At 43.7% G+C, this 22,675-nt stretch overlaps 1 long non-coding RNA gene across 1 annotated transcript; it reads right to left on the reverse strand.

Annotated features, from left to right (window-relative positions):
• Window positions 1-5,465: 5,465 nt before the first annotated feature.
• On the reverse strand, window positions 5,466-10,835 carry LOC120978579. Its single transcript, XR_005774125.1, has 4 exons — window positions 10,806-10,835; window positions 7,714-7,773; window positions 6,534-6,590; window positions 5,466-5,497 (listed from the first exon to the last, which is right to left on the reverse strand). It is a non-coding gene; the product is annotated as an uncharacterized LOC120978579 (long non-coding RNA).
• Window positions 10,836-22,675: the final 11,840 nt, after the last annotated feature.

The following is a 22,675-nucleotide window of genomic DNA, read 5'->3' on the forward strand; positions in this document are numbered from 1 at the left end:
CACGAGATTTCAGCCAAGATCTTCAATCAAGATGGCAGTGGCCGGCTCGTCACAAGCAAATGGAGGAGGTAAGTTTGATTTTTTAGTTTTTTACACTATTTCAGGTTAAATTGATTCACTACCACGAAGCATGAGGAAATTCGGCTTCACAACGAATCGAATTTAACCTGAAATTCGGATCGAAAACCCACTTCGGTGGACTCGCTCATCCCTATCAAGTATAACATGGTTGAATACACACCACGTCATTAGAGAATGATAATATTGTCAAAGTAAAATGATATTGGTTTTATGAAAGATAATTCAGAGAATTTGTTCCTACCGTCGATGGCTTATCCAAACACTTTGTAATCTTTTCTCTCTGTAAAGCAAAAAGAAATACATTTGAATGATTCATTTAGTAAGGAAGAGGAGGCCATGTCCGAAGTTTATATTCACTTTAACCCCTTTAAAGGGGTTGTCCGGGAATACATCATTTGTAACAAACCCTGGACCGAAAGATGGAGACACGGGAGCAGGACTGGAGTGGCGGGGAGCAGGCTGAACCTTTCATTTGGGGAGGTAGGATGTTGGCACCTGACGGAAATTATGTATTTACAGACAACTTATTCAATAAAATGTATCTGTATAGCGCCACTTATTTGCACATGCTCAGATTCATCTTTTGACTGCCTCCTGAGCTGTGGAAAGGAAAGAACTGAAGCAGAAAAGACACGCCCCCTGAGCTGCAGCAAAAAAGACACGCCCCCTGAGCTGCAGCAGAAAAGACACTCCCCTGAGCTGCAGCAGAAAAGACACTCCCCTGAGCTGCAGCAGAAAAGACACTCCCCTGAGCTGCAGCAGAAAAGACACACCCCCTGAGCTGCAGCAGAAAAGACACTCCCCTGAGCTGCAGCAGAAAAGACACACCCCCTGAGCTGCAGCAGAAAAGACACTCCCCTGAGCTGCAGCAGAAAAGACACTCCCCTGAGCTGCAGCAGAACAGACACTCCCCTGAGCTGCAGCAGAAAAGACACGTCCCCTGAGCTGCAGCAGAAAAGACACTCCCCTGAGCTGCAGCAGAACAGACACTCCCCTGAGCTGCAGCAGAAAAGACACGTCCTCTGAGCTGCCAGCTTGATATAAATCAAAGCAATGAATAGGGAGATCTCTAAATCCATGTGAGGTGAGGGCTGGTACTAGCTTAGTTAGTAGTATAAGATGTCTGATTTTAATTTTTTACATTAGTCATGGGATAACCATTTTAAGAACATGATGATTTTCTTTTCACTGTTTCAACTGTGCATTACATAAGCCGTACCTTTTTCGCTTTTGCTATTAAAAAAGCCATATAAGATAAAAGAAATCTGACTATTCTATTGTTTGCAAGCGGAAAAATGAGATGTGTGCTTTTGCTAAATTATTTTTCCAAACATGCCACCCTTGCTCATATAGTAGTATTGTGTGTTTGTGATTTATATCAGGCTGGCAGAGGAGTGTCTTTTCTGCTGCGGCTCAGGGGGTGTGTCCCTTGTGCTGCAGCTCTCTCCCTATCACAGCTCAGGAGGCAGTTGAAGGATGACACTGAGCATGTGCGGCCTTCTCAGTGAGCAATACAAAGAAACAAGAAAAAACAAACAGCAGGTGGTGCTATACAGATATATTTTATTGAATAACTCAGTGGCTATGCTAAATTTTTCATTATATGCAATAACAAAAGTATTCAGATCTAAGTGTTGGTTTGCAAACTGTAGAATATTTGTCGTGGGACAACCCCTTTAAGCTGCCCATAATCTAATGTTAAAGGGGCCGTTTAGTATTAGACAAACATGGCTGCTTCCATCCAAAATCAGTGGCACTCCTGTCTAGTGGTTGTATGTGGTGTTGCTGCTCAGTCCTATTCACTGAGACAACCCATGGACAGGTGTGACCCGGTTTTTGTTATTGGTATGGAATAAGTCATTGCTGTGGAGGCCTGCTATTTCATGGACCTTCAGAAGCCCATTGTAGTGAGGAGCACGATGTGGACATAAAACAGCACGAATTAAGGAAACGTATTGAATAATGAACTTACTGCTGCGCAAAGGCAATCCAAGATCTCTTTGGTTATTTTTAGATTGGTATTCTAGAGAGATGGAAGATACAAGTTTTTTTTATTAATAAGTCATTGTACAGTCAGGAGACAGACTGCTGCTTACTAAACACTAAAGCGTCTTTCATTGTGTTTTCAGAACATCATTGATTATTTGGTGTCACCAGGGATCAGAAAACTTTGAATACAAAATAGGTATAAACACTCTAGGAAATCATAAAGATACATAATTACATCATTTGGCGACATGTTCTAATGTTATCAAAATCAAAACAACTATTTATTAGTAAAGGAGGAAGTCCGTCTGGACAACCTTTTTTCAGATGAGCAGGTTTGTCAGAGATCCTGCTCACGGAGCCCCCATCATCACCCAGCTGACGGTATCGCACACAGTTCATACACTGAATGGGTGTCTAATTTCCATTGCACACCAGCAATTGTCCAGAGCTGAGAACTGTGCTGGGTTCAACCAAAAGTGCAGGATCCAAGCTGGGGGGGATCCCCTCTTCCTGGTTAAAGGGGTCACTGAGCTTTCATAGAACTTTTCATATGTCATAGCGAAATATCAAAGGCTTTCATTGCTGGTGGTCCGAGTGCAGAGACCCCCACCTATCTCTAGAACCAGGATAGAGATGCTCTCACATAGCACGTTCTATCTCTTCGCTGCAGGAGAAGGAAGTGATACTGGCCCAGAGACTTCTATTGAGCCCATCTCCTGCAGCGAGTGAGTCCTTCTCTCCCCTGGTTCTAGCAATCAGTGGGGGTCTTGGCGCTCAGACCCCACTGATCAAAACCTTAGATATGTTACTATGAAATATCAAAAGTTATGTAAAAGCTCAGTTGTCCAAGATTATTAAATATGTCAGATAAGCCCTAGTATTGCTTAAAATAATAAGTCATGCACAGTGACGTGGACATAGCCAAACACTGTCCTCACCGTTAGACCACTGAGGACACGGATTGGCTGCAGTGGTCACATGCCGTATACCTGCACGCCCCGCTGTAGTATGTAAAGAAGCAGGAGGAGGAGCAGACCAGGGCCGCAGGCAACAGAGATGGAGAAAGGGGTGAGTATATCATGATTTTTATTTTAAGCATTTGTAGGGGTTGTCAGAGATTTTTTAGTTATCGTGGACAACCCCTGTAACACACCCTAATTGAAAATATAGGAAGGAAGAGAGTGTCCGAGCCAAGCCTTTATATCAAACAGATGGAAATGACAGATGGAAATGACGTAGGGTGTACAATACTGTAGTGTCCCACTAGGTAGGCGTGGGCACTACACAAGGGTCAATTGTCTGCGCGTTACTTCTACTCACAAGGGACAGCGATCTTATATTTAACTATGCAATTAATGTATTTTCTATGTGCTTTTATATGCAATGTTTCCCCTGTGTTATGCATAAGCAGGCCTATTAGGGTGTAGTTAGGCATCCTAGACACTAGAGGGAGATAGGGAGCCCCTTGTATAAATGTTCAGGCCCAGACAGGGAGGAGGGAGTTCATAGTCAGGAGTCTGTGGAGACAGAAGTCAGAAGGCACCAGCCAGAGATATGCTGAGGGCCTCCTCCTGACATGCAGCTTGATAGCCCTGGCTGCTAGCTATGACCAGGAGGCTAGTGAAGAATCCTAGCCTGCCTGCAGATCAAGTGAGCCTCAGTTAGCTCAGAAGATACCCCAGTAGTAGGACAGGACCTCCTGGGAGAAAACCTGCAGTTACCCTCAAGTCAAGCAGAGACAGTGTCATCAGCTCAGATAAGTAAGCTAATGGGCAGAGGAACTATAAAAGTAAAGCGAGAATCCATACGGGAGGAAGATATACAAGGATTTAAGCCAGCATTTAGGCATCCGGGCCTTGGGATAGAAACCAGACAGGAGTTCTAAAAGAACAGTGTACGCCATTTCTGAGGAAAGGTACAACCTGATTCTGAGTGTGTTGTGGATTTACCCTCGGAGTATCTTGCACCGAATTATACCTGCCAGTATTTGTATTGAAGCCTGCTTGTGAAGTACTTGATATAAGGGACTGCATTACCATCTTGATGTACAAAGTTGGACTGTTTAAGTAAAGCAACGTTTGGTTCACTATACCATCTGTGTACCTCACTTATTACTGCTAGAAACCGATGTGCCACCGTTACAGGCACTGGCGTCACGAAACTCAAAAGGGACCTTGCTTCAGGCACTCAAAATACCTGTAACATCCAGGGCACCTCATCCACCATCAGGCCTGGTCCCTACATACCGAGTGTGCCCCAGAGGAACTGTGTCTACCTCTCCTTCACTGCCGCATGCCTGCCCAGGGTTCTCCAATACAGTGAGCAACCCTCGATTGCCCAAAACCGTGACCTCACATCGCTATACCCTGCAGGTCTGGCGTGCTGCAATACTATTAACCCAGACACACACATCTGCATTCATGTAATAAAGTAGCTTCATACAAGTGCTAAACGCAACTTACCAAACATTTGTTCAATGCATTTAAAAGGTTATCTCCGAATTCAACAATGTTATTGTCTGGATTATCCTGAAAGAAAGAAAGAGAGAGAGAGAGAGGGAGGAAGAAAGGAAGGAAGGAAGAAATGTTATTACAAAAGAAGGGAACAGTACACGTATTATTTTGAGTTGAGATTCTAATATGACAAATTATATTAAAGGGAACATGTCACACTGAGCATGGAGTCCTATCTGCTGGCAGTACGTTACAGGAGGAGCTGAGCAGGTTGATATATAATTTTTTGGGGAAAATATACAGCAGACTCTATGTTCAAATAGACAGGTTCCCTTTAAGTTCCCAAGTGGGACAAACTCTTTGGGTGCTTAAGGATCCCTTTAAGAAGAATCTATTGCACTTTACCTAAGTACCGTATAATCCCACCAACATCAGTGTCCATAGTACTACCATAATACCCAGGTATCACTGTTTTGTTGAAGATCTTGGTAGGGGGCACAGTTCTCCTTGTGGAGATTAGGCAAGGTCGCCATGTAGTATAAGGGGGTTGCTTGTTAGAGCAGAGCGCTCATATGGACATCATACAGAGGGAGCCCCTCAATGAAACCCCTCCTCAGAACGGAAAGCTGCTACAATAAGGAGCTGTAGCTCTGAAGGACGCGGTTCAACCATATATTACACGGTGTCCAGTCACTTGAATGTACAGTAATATCACATTTCCCCGCTGCCAGGGAATGAGCTGCATTTGCCCCTGTATTTGCAAAAGGGGTTGTTTTGGTAGAAAAATCTATTTAATAATATTGGTCACTGGGGCAGATTCTATATGCCCAACTAGCCATGAATTAGTTTTCATAAGGATAGCAAAACTTATTTTAATTCTTTGAAGTATTATTTTCGACCCGTGATGAAGAAACAGTGAGACTTACAAGAAACTCTTTAAGTAACGCGGTCAATTCTACGTTGCAGTTTTTTTCCTGTAAAATAAGGAAATTAATTGAATTTAAGCAATTTGTTTTTTTAAAAAACTGCGGCGGGGGATACGGCAGGATCGTTCACTACAGCGCTCAACATACATATTTGTGTCTAACTAGCAGGGATGTCAGAAGGTAAATTTCTAATATAAATGTACCTCACTAAATAAAATATATTAGAAACATGTTCCCTATCACTGTCCCTACACATTAGAAGAAAAGAGATTTAGTAGTGCAGATGAGGAGTCCAGATCACTCCTTTTTATTTTCCTCCTGCCCCCCATTCCCTCGCTGTCAGCGCTCAGAGCTGCATTATAATACATTGTCAGGACTGCTGTGCTAACATAATGGAGAGGACTCCTGTGCGCATGCGCAGCAGTGCTGACAATGTATTATAATGCAGCTCTGAGCGCTGACAGCGAGGGAATGGGGGGCAGGAGGAAAATATACAGGAGTGATCTGGACTCCATATCTGCAGTACTACTCATGCAGTAATGTAGAGCATAGTCTAAAATCAGGGTGACAGATTCTCCTTAAAGCATCCAACCCCTTTGAAGAAGGCGAGTAAAGGGTGGAGTTGAATGTGGCCTCTCACCATTTCCAAGTGCTGAATGTGGCTCTCAGGTTACGATAGGTTGGGCAGCACCTTTTGAAGTCATATCCCCATTATATTTTCTGTGTCTTGTGGACGCCCAAACTCAGGTGTAGCCTAATACAATGGGGTACGTATATTTTATGGGAAATAATGGCATTGAAGTGCATAAGGGCAACCTTTTAGAAGAACATTCGGCCACTTTTCCATGAGAGGAGAGATCCTGTCATAGGGCAGGTAACCTGGATGAGGACCAGTAACTGCCACATAATAATCCACGTGGCCCTGCTCGGTGGTATCATCTGAGCTCCTCAGCCTGTACTGCACTAAAACCGACTGCATTACCTATTTACTGGGTAAGTTATTAGGACGTAGCATCATCCTGTATGTTTCTACTATGTTGTTTTCTTACCATATTGGAACACATCATCTAAAAGCATTTCTTACCACAAACATTGTCACTTCCAGTAAAGCGTTCCTGATAGTTTCAGGATCTTTTGTATTCTGTGATAATAAGAATAAAGGATAGTCATAGTTGGACTCTTTTGTAGTTATTGACCAATAATGGTTACAATAATCACCGCCTGTACGTTGTAATTGTCCATTCTCCCTAGAATTATATTGCAGGACCATGTAGTGTGCGGCACATTGGTCGTCGAACCAACGTAACGTTCACACACAGTATTTTCAAGTAGATACAATAAGACACAGGGAGGATTTCAAAATTCTAGTACAAAGGAAGCAAAAATGCGTTTAGTTGCCATGTAGACTTCAGTATTGATGAAGAGGTAAATGAATAGGACAATATACAATATATTCTGACCAATATGATAGATTTGTGATTGTACGCTCCGTGAAGACACTGAACCAGGAGTGCGAGGACACAGGAGATCATAAGCCTTTCATTTATTAATGTAGCGGTAACGACACATTCAGATTCAGTAATTTTTTTGCCAAAAATGGGATCGGGGCATATATCTAATTTATAGGGACACCACAGAAGTGCTCAGATTGGGCTCTCCTCTCTATGTCAAGTGTATGTCACCTTTTTGTTAATGTTCCTCACTCCATTTTAGGTGAGAGATGATTAATTCCATAATATATTTGCTTATGGAAGCTCTGAGTCTCTCACTTAGGCCCCCTGCACACGAACGTGTGCGCTTTGTTGCCGTATTGCGGACCGCATTTGCGGATCCGCAATACACCGGTGCCGTTCCGTGGGCATTCCGCAAATCCGGAGATGCGGAATGGTACGGAATGGAACCCTACGGAAGCACTACGGACTGCTTCCGTGGGGTTTCGTCCCGTACTTCCGTTCCACAAAAAGATAGAACATGTTCTATCTTTTTGCAGAACGGCCGGATCGCGGACCCATTAAAGTTAAAGAGTCCACGATCCGCTGCAGCTGCCCCAGCCAGGGGGCCTTAAAAGTAGACTTGTGGTTGCATGCAGCCACCACTAGAGGGCACTAATGACCTACAGATTGATACATAGATAGCCTAAATATCAATGGGGACTGTTCAGGTGAGGAGGCTACTGTTCTCATTGAGGAGACCCAGGGGATGTCTACTGTATATACAATGAATAATATATATAATATTTACAAATATAATATACAGTACATTACCTGTGCCTTGGTAAGCTCGCATAAGATTTTTATGAGCTCTCCAACCAGTTCGGGCGATTTCTGTTACAAGATAAAAGTAATAAAGATTAGTATAATACTGTTCATTATCTCTATATGCAATAATGTAAAATCCGTACATATAGTTAGAGATGTTCCTTCAGTGCCCAGAAGAAATACTGTAAATATGCATTTAAAGAGGACCCGTCCCCTCTCCTGACAGGTCCGATTTAGTAACTACTTGCATTCCCCATGTAATAATTCTGGAGCATCTAATCCTTTGACTCCATGTTGTGCCATGTATTTATTATTCCTGCTAGAAGTTATGAATGAATTACTAGCAGTTTGCAATAAAGATCCAGATGGGTGTTACTAGTTGGGGGGGAGGGGGTCCCTACACAGTCTGACACTGATTGGATGGTGTCACACTGAGCAAGGACACCACCCCGACATACCTGACTGGTAACACCCAGCTGGACCTTCGTGGCAAACTGCTAGTAATTCGTTCATTACTTCGAGCAGGAGTAATAAAGGAATGACACTACTTGGAGTCATAAGAATAGAGGCCCCAGAACAGTTATTACATGGCGAATGCAAGTAGTTACTAAATCAGACGTGTCCGGAGAGGGGACGGCTCCTCTTTTAAGTACTTATTCTGCTGTAGGGCTTGTTCACACGAACGTGCCATATTTTGCGGATCCGCAAAACATGGATGCCGCCTGTGTGCCTTCCGTCATTTGCGGAATGGAGCGGACGGCCCTTTATAGAGATGCCTATTCTTGTCCGCAAATTGGACAAGAATAGGACATGACTCGGGGGCCACGGAACGGAGCAACGGATGCAGACAGCACACGGAATGGTGTCCGCATCTTTTGCGCCCCCATTGAAGTGAATGGGTCCGCACCCGAGCCACAAAAAATGCGGCTCAGATGCGGAACCAAACCACGGTCGTGTGAATGAGCCCTTAGCCAAAGGTCAACGTTAATTTGAAGTCTCACCCAAGGCAACTAAGGCTCTCCTCACATTGGGTATGAGGCTTTTCTTGGATTGTATAGACATACAATGGCATATGTTATAAAATAGGATCCCACTGTAAAAAAATGCATTAAAGGTGGTATATCTAGGTGGTAACAATGTTCTAGAAGGCGGCAGAGATTCCCCCCCATCTCCCATATCCCGGCATTAGAAGGAAAATTAGGAAGGGACCTGAGAAGTATCAGAACAGGAATAGCGGGGGGTCAGCAAGGTGGGTACGACTTCTTCTGTTATACAGGGAGTGCAGAATTATTAGGCAAGTTGTATTTTTGAGGATTAATTTTATTATTGAACAACAACCATGTTCTTAATGAACCCAAAAAACTCATTAATATCAAAGCTGAATATTTTTGGAAGTAGTTTTTAGTTTGTTTTTAGTTTTAGCTATTTTAGGGGGATATCTGTGTGTGCAGGTGACTATTACTGTGCATAATTATTAGGCAACTTAACAAAAAACAAATATATACCCATTTCAATTATTTATTTTTACCAGTGAAACCAATATAACATCTCAACATTCACAAATATACATTTCTGACATTCAAAAACAAAACAAAAACAAATCAGTGACCAATATAGCCACCTTTCTTTGCAAGGACACTCAAAAGCCTGCCATCCATGGATTCTGTCAGTGTTTTGATCTGTTCACCATCAACATTGCGTGCAGCAGCAACCACAGCCTCCCAGACACTGTTCAGAGAGGTGTACTGTTTTCCCTCCTTGTAAATCTCACATTTGATGATGGACCACAGGTTCTCAATGGGGTTCAGATCAGGTGAACAAGGAGGCCATGTCATTAGATTTTCTTCTTTTATACCCTTTCTTGCCAGCCACGCTGTGGAGTATTTGGACGCGTGTGATGGAGCATTGTCCTGCATGAAAATCATGTTTTTCTTGAAGGATGCAGACTTCTTCCTGTACCACTGCTTGAAGAAGGTGTCTTCCAGAAACTGGCAGTAGGACTGGGAGTTGAGCTTGACTCCATCCTTAACCCGAAAAGGCCCCACAAGCTCATCTTTGATGATACCAGCCCAAACCAGTACTCCACCTCCACCTTGCTGGCGTCTGAGTCGGACTGGAGCTCTCTGCCCTTTACCAATCCAGCCACGGGCCCATCCATCTGGCCCATCAAGACTCACTCTCATTTCATCAGTCCATAAAACCTTAGAAAAATCAGTCTTGAGATATTTCTTGGCCCAGTCTTGACGTTTCAGCTTGTGTGTCTTGTTCAGTGGTGGTCGTCTTTCAGCCTTTCTTACCTTGGCCATGTCTCTGAGTATTGCACACCTTGTGCTTTTGGGCACTCCAGTGATGTTGCAGCACTGAAATATGGCCAAACTGGTGGCAAGTGGCATCTTGGCAGCTGCACGCTTGACTTTTCTCAGTTCATGGGCAGTTATTTTGCGCCTTGGTTTTTCCACACGCTTCTTGCGACCCTGTTGACTATTTTGAATGAAACGCTTGATTGTTCGATGATCACGCTTCAGAAGCTTTGCAATTTTAAGAGTGCTGCATCCCTCTGCAAGATATCTCACTATTTTTGACTTTTCTGAGCCTGTCAAGTCCTTCTTTTGACCCATTTTGCCAAAGGAAAGGAAGTTGCCTAATAATTATGCACACCTAATATAGGGTGTTGATGTCATTAGACCACACCCCTTCTCATTACAGAGATGCACATCACCTAATATGCTTAATTGGTAGTAGGCTTTCGAGCCTATACAGCTTGGAGTAAGACAACATGCATAAAGGGGATGATGTGGTCAAAATACTCATTTGCCTAATAATTCTGCACGCAGTGTATAACATTAGAAGCGGTTTTCATGGTTGGAGCCCCTTTAAGGACATATTACATACAGAATGTGAAACATATTTGACATGTAATCGTAGTATGATTGATCAATATATAAGCAGCTGCCCATGGAAGTCCATGACACGCTGTCAGTATCACAGAGGTTTATACAGAGGTTTCAATAAATCAGCTGAGAAACAAACGTGGAAATGATTTTTCATTCCATCCAGTTTATTAATGACTAATTCATTAGATTGAAAACAAAAAATACCTTAATGACATTAGTCAAACATTCAAGGATGCCTGGAACGGGGTCCCACTCCCCAACATGATGATCGCAGTTTCCTGAAAAATTATAATTTCAAATAAAATTATACGAGCCCTAAGTCAAGCAAGAAAACAGTGTATGCTGGATTGTTACAGGTATTACTTTGACATTTTTGCATACAAGCCGTTATATGAAGGCTGCTTCCACAGCGAGCTGCCATTTGCAGCCTTTGGTTTTATACCTAGATACTGATTAATCGATGATTTGCCTTAAAGGTTTTTTTTTTTTCAGTTACTTCAACTCGGCTTCCATTCAAATGAAAGGGATCTGAGCTGCAATAACCCAACATGGCCACTAGACAAAGAATGGTGCTGTGCTTCTGGCTCAGTCCTCTGTGTTAGTTCCAGCTGATTGGTGGGTGTGTCGGACCCCCACTAATCTGATATTGATGACCTATAATAAGGACAGGTCAATACTTTTAGCCCGGAAAACCCCTTTAACATATGCATGTCAATTTATCACTGTTGGTTTACATGCTACTTTAGAAACAGTCTATCATTGTTGTCATGGAAATCCACTGTGGGCACTAACCTGCTGTCAAGATGCTGTTTTAAACAGTAGGAAATCTTGACAATCAGTGCTGTAGTGTATAGCATGGTGAATGGATGGAGCAGCAACCTCAACCTGGATACGAGTTGGAAATCAACCAGACTGAGTTGCCCTCTGTCCCCTCTTCTGTTCACAATAGCAATTGAACCTTTGGCGATATTAATTAGGCAGGAAAAGGAATATATTGGTCTGCAACATGGAGCTATAGATGAACGTTAGGCGCTATGTGCAGACGACATGATATTGTTTGTAGGAGATTTAGTGTATTCTCTCCCTGTGGTTATGAACTTTATCAGGACCTATGGCCAGTACTATTGGGAGAAAGAGGTTTGAAGTGGATTGGATAACACTGACATGATGTTACTGTATACAATACATTCCAGAGCTGTAAGGGTTACATACCATCATAAATCAGTATAATGCTATGTGACCCCCATCAGTGCTGGGTGGTCAGGACGGGAGCTGCCACATACTTAGGCTGCGAGTCTAAAAGGGGCCATACTCAATTTAAAGAGTTTGCTAAACTAGTGGGATTTGGGTTATGGGGAGCGCATGGTATTCTAACCATAGCACAAGTTATGTCTGGGGATTCTAATAAAATATACGAGAGAAGTTTAAGCTTCCGAGACATGTCCTTTCAATATTTGCAATTGAGACATGCTATATTGCAACAGAAGTTAACTAACTCTTAACTATTCAACCTAATATAATTTTGGATAGTCTTGTCTCCTCCTCTGATAGAAAGGGCTACATAGCTTTTGTGTATTCAACCCTGTTGACTTCATACGGTAACACATTTCCATTACGTATTAAGGAAAGATGGGAGACAGATGTTGGCCCTTTAAGAGATGGCGAGTGGTCTGATATCTCGCTTCCAGAATCTCATAAATGCGATCAGACAACAGGTTCCAAAATTGGGAGCGCCCACATCATGCAGGAGTACTGGACGCCGATCTTGGGCATTAATAAACGGACATATAGGGTCACCATACCCATGTGTCCCAAAGTCAGATTTTTTGGGGGGTTTAACTACAGATTTAAACACTGATCTGAAGAGTTTCTTGGGAGTCCAGCGATTGTTATTTCAAGCCAGGATACTCCGACTTCTCGTTTATTAATCTGACAAATATACTAGTAAGATTAGAAAAAGGAATGTATAGAAAAGGGGCAAATTAGGTACATTCTATACAATCTGGAGACCTTGGGTACATAGTGTAGACCCATTGACTGGTTCATGGACGTAAATAAAAGGCTAGGTTAAGAGAGGGTGGCAGGGAGGCCCCTGGGAACCGATGAACTATTGGAATATAATACATAGATGGTTCGGAGTCTGAATGGATCCCGATTTCTTATGGATGGCATTTGGGAAATGAACCGTAGAAGATTGAGGGGGGGGAGGGGGTAAGGTGTTTGCATTTCAAATGTATACATGCTTTGTAAAGGGAGAAAAGTAAGAACATTTCGTAATAAACATTATTTGAATTTAAAAAAAGAGAAATCAACCAGACAGACAATAATGAAGTAAATAATAACTAGCAGCCTAAAGATAGAAACCAGCAAATAACTTTTCAGACCATGCACCTTCAGTTATTACTATTGTATAATGTACGGTGTCATGAGATATTCAGTAGTAGTTAATAATTAGGTATCTTACCATTATGGAAAAGGCTGAGACCAACCAGCAAAAAGATAGCGATGCTCTTCATTGTGCAGACTGGGAGTTCACCAGAAGCTACTGATGACAACTGCCCACGGCTCCTGTTTTATACAGTTTCAGGGGCTGAAGTCACTCACGGTGGAAGATGGAGATAATAAGACTATCCGGTGCCAAAACCGCAATGTCCTTTCACATTTAAAATTTAACAAAATGACTGACGTTACTTAAAACAAAACAAATCGTATGACTTGTGCCCAAGGATTAAAATGATACTGTTATTTTAACCACTAATCCCTTTAGTTGATATTCACGTGGGGCATCCATTTCCAATGTAATGAAGATATTGACTTGTTTCCATTGATCCCTCTGAGCCTTTGTAGCTCATGGGAGGCAGAGTTTAGGATCTCTATGCTACTTCTGGGCAATATAGTACTGTATCATCTACAAATGTGTGCACCGCACCCTAATAATTAGGTATAAAGCTGTCAGATATACAGGACCATATGGCATCCAGGTAAATAGTATTAAACAGCAATTAGGTCTAGCAGAGTGAATGTTGATGTATACATCCCTGGTGGTCTAGGGCACTGAAGGTTTTAACCTTCTATATCCCTGGCGGTATTGGACATTGAAGGGGTTGAAGTTGTTTTCCGATTCTTTCTAACTGATGATCTATCCTCTGGATAGGCCATCAAGTATCTGATCAGTGGGGGTAAGACATCTGGGACCCCCGACGATCAGGTCTCTCTCCTGTGAGCACTGCAGCCTTACCAAGCACGGGGCCACACATTGCATAGTATCACAGCTAAGCCCTATTCACTCGAACGGGACTGAGCTGCACCTAAGCCACATGATCGATGAACATTATGTCACTGGCCTAGGGTAAGCTCCAAGTACCGATGTCTACTCAAATACCCCTTTAATCTTTGTATGCCCAGTGGTCTATGGCAGTTAATATTTTCACTGTCGACATCCTTGGTGATCTGGGGCATTCAGGGGGCTAATTCCACTATCTCTGGAGGTTTTGAGCAATGAAAGTGTTCAAGAAAAGATTCATGGTGGACTAAGGCAGTGAGGTCTATATCACTCAGGGGGTTAATTACAGTATCAGTGTTCTAGGGTAGTCAGTCAAATGGTTACGTTTAGTGGATGGCAGTGCTTACTTAGGATCCAGTGGTTACTCACGTCTCCAGGCTTCAGCATTCTTCAGGCAGAAGGCCGACAACTGATAGTTCCGCTACCTATTTCCTCTCTGCATTGACCACAGAGATAAGTGCGTGAAGGGGAAAGAGAGAGAACCATGCTGTGCTCCTGAATCGCTCTGCCTGATCAATAGGGGGAGAGCTCAGGGAGTTGCTGTGGGAGCAGACATTTCCCTAAAGGGGAAGGCCCCATTGCTCTACAGCTAAGTGATTGTAACTGGTGCACAATAAGGATCACACAGTCCACAATCAATAAAGAAACATGGCACGCCCCAGTTATTTCATGGTTAGTTACTGAAATAAATCTGCGCAAATTCCTTAAAGAGATTTTCACCAATGGGCTTATACAAAAAACATGGGGCCCCATAGCAAAGTTCAAAAGTCCACTCCCTCCATATATTTATCTTTTATTACTGTTGTTTTCCATATTGTAACTGTCGGGGCTTAAAGGGTATTCCCATCCGAGACAAGGGGGGCTAGGATATACCCCCATTGTCTGATAGGTCCTGCACCTACATCGAGAATGGAGCAGGGAAGGTGGTGGCCTGGAGCACCCCGGGTTTATCCAGGTTCGGCCACCACCAAACGCTCTCTCCATATTACTGAACCGTGCTTGCGCAGCCACCGTTCCCATTCATTTCTCTGGGGCCAACGGAAATAGCGCATGCGCAGTGTGCCCTCCACGACTTTCAGGGCTCCACTGCTGGAACCTGCACCTCTCCGACAATGGGGGCATATCCTAGCCATGGGAAAACCCCTGTGGGAAGGTACCTTAGCAATAGGCTTTAGTTAGCTCTTTTCCTTCGAAGGTATGGAACCCTGCCTGTTTCTGTATTTGACGCATTGCTTCCTACCCTGACCTTTGGACTGTTTAATAGATTGCTCCTATGAAGGCTGCCTTGACCTCGGCTTGTTCTTTGACTACAGTTTTACCTGACTTTTTAGTGTTCTGCAAGTGGGTCAGCAGCCTCTGAACTCACACTTCTCCACGAAGCAGTGGCCGGGTGTTTCCCCTGCAGCGGAGTCGAGATCCCTGTATAGTGTTTAAAGGGTGATGTACCAGTATATTGCCCTTAAGAGTAGCCCCAAACCAAATCAGTACAGTGGTAGTGGAACACATCTGTCTTTTTCACAGTGGCCGAGTAAGGCCGGTAACGGTAGGCAGAGTTCACACTTCAGTTATTTGGTCAGTTATTTCCATCAGTTATTGTGAGACAAAACTAGGTGTGGGTCAAAACACAGAACAGGTGAATATCTTTCCATTATACCTTATCTATGAGTAGGTTTCGGCTCACAAAAACTGATAGAAATAACTGACCAAATAACTAAAGTGTGAACTCAGCCTAAGATGGGGGTCATGGGACCCACTTTCTGGATATAGGAGCAGTGCCTCTTAATTCTGTGTCTGCTGTGCTGATCATGCAGCGACCTGTTGGGAAAGTGCAGATGGGAAGAATAGTACTAGTTCTGACTAGTTCAAGGGGGCGATTTCTGCTCTGGCGCTCCCTAGGGCTGTGCCGTGACTCGAGTATTTCTTTTCTAGATTTATATAGTGTAGACTTTGGTATTAGCAGTGTATAGGCAGCAACAATGATAGTAGTTGTAGTACTCCTTGTCTCTCTCTCTCTCTCTCTAAGGACACTTTACAGTCTCTCCAACGTAACCACAGGCATGAAATTAGGTTCTCATTAACTCTTTCTGCATGCAGATCTTAGACATGGATGTCCAGTCTGTCTCAAAGTATGGTAAGTGCCTGAAGCAATAATCCTTTCAACAGCAGCAAAGTCTCTTATATCATAAACCAGCGAATACCTTGCTATCTGAAGCTTGCATGGCCTGATTGGTTCTAGACCTTCTTATCTCCTTCTCTCTGGGTACTCTGGTTCTGAAATTGCTTCCTAGGCATCTAAATCCTAACTGAGGTTCTCTCGGCTTAGACATGGTCTGCTCTCTCATATATGCCCTTCCTTTAGCTTTCTTTAGAATAGACTTCTCAACTAACTAGCCAGGGGGTAGCCCTGGTCCATCACCCTAGTATCCCAAACAGTCTGCCAATTTGTTAACCATTGGGTTGCCTATACATTGTTATTAAGTACACATAAAAGCAACAAATCACAGCATTTAACTCAATAACATTGCATTAACTCTGTTAGCAGTAATTAACTGTTTGCAGTAGTCTTTTGGGATACTTCACCCAATGCCTACAAATATTGAATTGCAGAAATAGTAGTGCCATACAGATAGCACTCCGCAGTGCTTCCGTGGGTTTTCGTGCCTTCATTCTGCACCGCAGCTCCGGATTGCAGACTCATTCAAGTGAATGGGTCCGCTTCCGTGACGCGGGAAGCACACGGTCAGTGCCCGCATATTGCAGACCCGCTGTTTGCGGGCTGCAATATGGCCACGGACAGGCAACGGCCGTGTGCATGAGGCCATAATGGTAGGTTGTGTGTGTGTGTGTTCAGGGGGGAGAGTTGTGCTGTAGTAAGGAGATCTATAAAATTGTGTATTTTTCACCCTATAAGATGCACCTGCCCATAAGACGCACATACGTTTTAGAGGAGGAAAATAATAAAAAAATATTCTTCATCAGACCTCAGATCAAACCCCTAATCAGACATCAGCTTAGGGCCCCAATCAAACCCCCAATGTTAATCAGACCTCAACTCAGACCCCAATGTCAATAAGACCCCCTATCAGACCTCAGCTTAGACCTCCAATGTGAATATTACCCCCAACCAGACCTCAGATGAGACCCCAATGTAAGTAAGTTTTCAGATCAGACCCCCAATGTGATATGACCTCCAATCAGATCTCAGATCAGGACCCCATGTTAATCAGACCCCTCTCTCCTGTTTCAGCCTTAGATCCAGGCACACTTGATCTTCCCGCTGCGTTGTGCTGTTACCCGGCGTCGCACAGAATGAGATCACAGAGCTTGCCGACCAGGAAGCGGTGAATTCAGGGCTGTTCTTCTGCGCTAGTTATTTGTATTCACCCCATGAGACACACTGACATTTTTGCACCTAAAGTGCATCTTATAGGGCAAAAAATATGGTAATGCTTTTACATTTTTTTTTTTATTAAAGAGATGTACCTAACAATTCCTGCCTTGGGCCTTTTTCACACATCAGTGATTCTCGGACATGTACTGTACTGTCCATGTTCACATATCCATTCTTGTACTCGCACATCAGTGGTTTTCCATGGGCCAGGGGTCCATGGTGACACCACGAAAGCATGCCTTACTTTTGTCCATGATTACGAATCCCTCAGGCAAATTACAGTCTATGGGTCTGAGAAAACCACAGACACAACACAGATGTGTCCGTGTTTTGTCAGGGATATTCAAGGACCATAGGAGATGCTCTGCAAATTAATATTTAGCCTAGCCATGTCCGGAATGCAGATGGCACACGGAGGGCAAAAAATAGACACACGGACCAAAGATGGATCCTTCATGGATGAACCACTGACAAGCTTGTCATGGATGCCATCACGACGTGTGAACCTGTAGAGGACCCGTGCCGTACATGTACGGCGCTGGTGGAGGTGACTTAAGGACCAGCACTGTACATGTACGGCGGACTGATCAGGCGGGTGCAGGAGTTGTGCCCGCCCGATCAGCGGCACGGACCCGGCACATGTCAAATTTTTTAAAAACGGCCTGGTCTTTAAGGTGAAATATGACAGGGTCCTGAAACGGTTAAGCAGGGGGTTGAAAGAAATTCCCCCTTTGAAGTCAAGATACCATATGTTATACGCTATTACTGTATGTTATATAATATAAGCTATAATGTTATATATGATAAGATAAGGCAGTCAGGTGAAGGCTCCTGTGATTTTAATCACTACTTTTTGAGCCTAATTCATTTAGAGTTAATAAATAAATGCAATATTTTAGTAATTCAATAAATAAGGGGTGACAAATTGAGTTTTAGTTGCCCAAACACAAGAGGTACAAATAAATAAGGACAGAATAGCCATCAGAAACACCCTAATTTCTATTCCCCCCCTGTCAGATACAGAGGGGAGAGAGAGAGAGTATGGAAATCATAAAAAAGGGGGTTACACAAAAGTTAAATGCTGATGTGTGCGCATAGAAGATAAAGAGGGGTGGTATAAGCCCAATAAACCTGCTCAATTATGTCACCCATATCCATGAGGATAACAGTGGTTATCCATATACTGTATTTGGTCCTTGGAGCAGACATCAGCATCACGTGGGGAAGTGTCCTATTATGTTCCATTGCGTCTCACCAATGTGTCGGTGTCCGAAAGAGCATCCACATTGCTAGAGGTAACGTCTCGGTCTGTCATGTTCTGCGGCACATTTCTAAGCTACAGTAAGCGAGTCATTTTCTATTCTGAAATACGCCTAAATTAGGGGTATTTCAGGAGCAGATGGTGGTGCAACAGTTAGTTGTGCCGCTATCTGCGACTTCGCCCAGCTCACACTAGGTCTAAAATTGTGGGCAGGGAAGGGAACGGGCCTTAGGAGTAGAAAATGGTCTAAATGTAAGGGCTCTTTCACACTTGCGTTGTTCTTTTCCGGCATAGAGTTCTGTCGTCGGGGCTCTATGCCGGAAAAATCCTGATCAGGATTATCCCAATGCATTCTGAATGGAGTGAAATCCGTTCAGGATGCATCAGGATGTCTTCAGTTCCGGACCGGAACGTTTTTTGGCCGGAGAAAATACCGCAGCATGCTGCGCTTTTTGCTCCAGCCAAAAATCATGAACACTTGCCGCAAGGCCGGATCCGGTATTAATGCCCATTGAAAGGCATTAATCCGGATCCGGCCTTAAGCTAAACGTCGTTTCGGCGCATTACCGGATCCGACGTTTAGCTTTTTCTGAATGGTTACTATGGCTGCCAGGACGCTAAAGTCCTGTTTGCCATGGTAAAGTGTAGTGGGGAGCGGGGGAGCAGTATACTTACCGTCCGTGCGGCTCCCGGGGCGCTTCAGAGTGACGTCAGGGCGCCCCACGCGCATGGATGACGTGATCGCATGGATCACGTCATCCATGCGCATGGGGCGCTCTGACGTCATTCTGGAGCACCCTGGGAGCCGCACGGACGGTAAGTATACTGCTCCCCCGCTCCCCACTACTACTATGGCAACCAGGACTTTAATAGTGTCCTGGGTGCCATAGTTACACTGAACGCCTTTTGAAGACGGATCCGTCTTCAAATGCTTTCAGTTGACTTGCAGTGTTACGGATCCGGCGGGCACCTCCGGCAAATGGAGTACACAACGGATCCGGACAACGCAAGTGTGAAAGAGCCCTAAGACAGCTAAGAAGCCTCCTCATAACTTCGGTTGGACCACTGTCAGCTATGGGACTTTATTAAGACCGGCTTTTAAAACGTGCCCCTAAGTGTTTTATTGCTTTAAAGGGGTTTGTCCGGGTTCAGAGCTGAACCCCGACATATCCCCGTTTTCACCCAGGGAAGCCCTCTGATATGAGCTTTCATGCTCCAATGCTCTCCCTTGCCCTGCACTGTATCGCGCAGGACAAGGGCTGTTTGTTTATATTTTCACACTGCTAGGCCAAGGCTTCCACCTAGCAGTGTTCTCGGTGAAGTCACCGGCACTGAAGGGGGGGTTTTAGCGCTGTCCTAACCGTTTTACAGGCTAGGGCAGCTTTAAAGCCTGCCCATTAGTGCCGGTGATGTCACTGGACTCTTCCTAGCTTACCCATGTAAGGCGTGATATGTCACTGGATCTCGAGAAAAAGCCATTGCCCTGATTCAGTGATTCAGCGCAGGGCAAAATATAGCATCGGAGCATGAAATGTTCAGATGTTCATGTCAGAGGGGCTGAGTGGGGGAAGAAGAGGATATGTCCGGGTTCCGCTCTTAAGCCGAACAACCCCTTTAACATAAGAGTCATAAATGCAAATGCCATTAAAATAGGGGGCCTGGTGTGCACGATACTCCCCACATGTTTTAGGACATGGCTGTGAACATATTGACAATTCTTTGGTTGTTCCTCCTGCCAAATTTGCCATAAAAACATTTTTGTTAATGACTCCCATTGTTACTTTAATCCTTAAATGTCATATTTATACAGCATGGGCATTTCAGATCACATTTTTATGATGTATTTATTGAAGAGATAAAATGTTCCCATCATAAGAAGATTACTGTCATTTCAGAAATGCAGGACAAAGAATGGAAGTCTTTTTCTGCTGTTAGCTTGTTTTCATAGGACCTAACCCCTTGATAAGGCCGCATCCGCCTTCTGGACAGCCATGAGGTTTTATTTGCGTAACCCATTGTTTTTGGAAATAAAGTTGTCCTTTGTTCTAGTTTGTGGCACCGCTTTAGGGTACATGTACAGTACAGACCAAAAGTTTGGACACACCTTCTCATTCAAAGAGTTTTCTTGATTTTCATGACTATGAAGGCATAAAAACTATGAATTAACACATGTGGAATTATATACATAACAAAAAAGTGTGAAACAACTGAAAATATGTCATATTCTAGGTTCTTCAAAGTAGCCACCTTTTGCTTTGATTACTGCTTTGCACACTCTTGGCATTCTCTTGATGAGCTTCAAGAGGTAGTCCCCTGAAATGGTCTTCCAACAGTCTTGAAGGAGTTCCCAGAGATGCTTAGCACTTGTTGGCCCTTTTGCCTTCACTCTGTGGTCCAGCTCACCCCAAACCATCTCGATTGGGTTCAGGTCCGGTGACTGTGGAGGCCAGGTCATGTGGCGCAGCACCCCATCACTCTCCTTCATGGTCAAATAGCCCTTACTTTCAAAGTTTTCCCAATTTTTCGGCTGAGTGACTGACCTTCATTTCTTAAAGTAATGATGGCCACTCGTTTTTCTTTACTTAGCTGCTTTTTTCTTGCCATAATACAAATTCTAACAGTCTATTCAGTAGGACTGTCAGCTGTGTATCCACCTGACTTCTCCTCAACGCCACTGATGGTCCCAACCCCATTTATAAGGCAAGAAATCCCACTTATTAAACCTGACAGGGCACACCTGTGAAGTGAAAACCATTTCAGGGGACTACCTCTTGAAGCTCATCAAGAGAATGCCAAGAGTGTGCAAAGCAGTAATCAAAGCAAAAGGTGGCTACTTTGAAGAACCTAGAATATGACATATTTTCAGTTGTTTCACACTTGTTTGTTATGTATATAATTCCACATGTGTCAATTCATAGTTTTGATGCCTTCAGTGTGAATCTACAATTTTCATAGTCATGAAAATAAAGAAAACTCTTTGAATGAGAAGGTGTGTCTAAACTTTTGGTCTGTACTGTACATTAAAAATTATAGGGTTTTTTCAGGTTAATGATATTGAAGGCCCAACAGATTGTTGGAGGTCCGACACCCGGCATTCATGTGAATGGAAGCTGAGATGTAGTAACTCGGCACGTCCACTACACTTTGAATGGAGTTGTGTTTTCTGCTCCGTTCAAAGGGTTAGCGCAGGGAATGTCTATTCAGTGGGAAGCTGGGTGTCGGACCACCACCAATCCGATATTGATGACCTATCCTCAAAATAGGTCATCAATATCATTAAAGTAAGTGGACAAACTCTCTGCATCTTCTATGTGCCCGCTACAGCTCCAGTAAGGTGCTACACGAGGAACGCTGTGTTGGCTCTGCTACCATGTCCAAGCAAGAAAAAACGGATCCTCGGTATCCAAACAATAAAATCAGTGACTCTTTATTTATTTTTTCCAATGCGCTTCAGATGACATGGCATCAATATCATTAACCTGGGAAAGCCCATTTAATATATGTTAATTTTTATTTAGCATTAGGATAGACCACACTTTTTAAAAGTTTTTATTTCCTATTATTACACTGTTCAATTCCAGCGGGATATTCAATGTATTGTTCAGGTCAATACCAAACATGTATATTGGTTGGTATGTGACGTATTGTATATACTATAAACTTTCTTCATGTTTATTGTAGTTTGTTTCATAAATTTTTATTAAACCTTTAACCACCTCAGGACCGCCGTACGCAGGATTGCGTCTTTGCGGCGGTCCTGTTGTTCTGGGTGGACGCGCCGGTGCGTCCTCTCGCGAGACGCGAGATTTCCTGTGAACGCGCGCACACAGGCGCGCGCGTTCACAGGATCGGAAGGTAAGCGAGTGGATCTCCAGCCTGCCAGCGGCGATCGTTCGCTGGCAGGCTGGAGATGTGATTTTTTTAACCCCTAACAGGTATATTAGACGCTGTTTTGATAACAGCGTCTAATATACCTGCTACCTGGTCCTCTGGTGGTCCCCTTTGTTTGGATCGACCACCAGAGGACACAGGCAGCTCAGTAATATGTTGCACCAAGCACCACTACACTACACCCCCCCCCCCGTCACTTATTAACCCCTTATTAGCCCTTGATCACCCCTGATCACCCCATATAGACT

The sequence above is a fragment of the Bufo bufo genome, chromosome 9 (assembly GCF_905171765.1).
Source record: "Bufo bufo chromosome 9, aBufBuf1.1, whole genome shotgun sequence".
Classification (NCBI taxonomy): domain Eukaryota; kingdom Metazoa; phylum Chordata; class Amphibia; order Anura; family Bufonidae; genus Bufo; species Bufo bufo.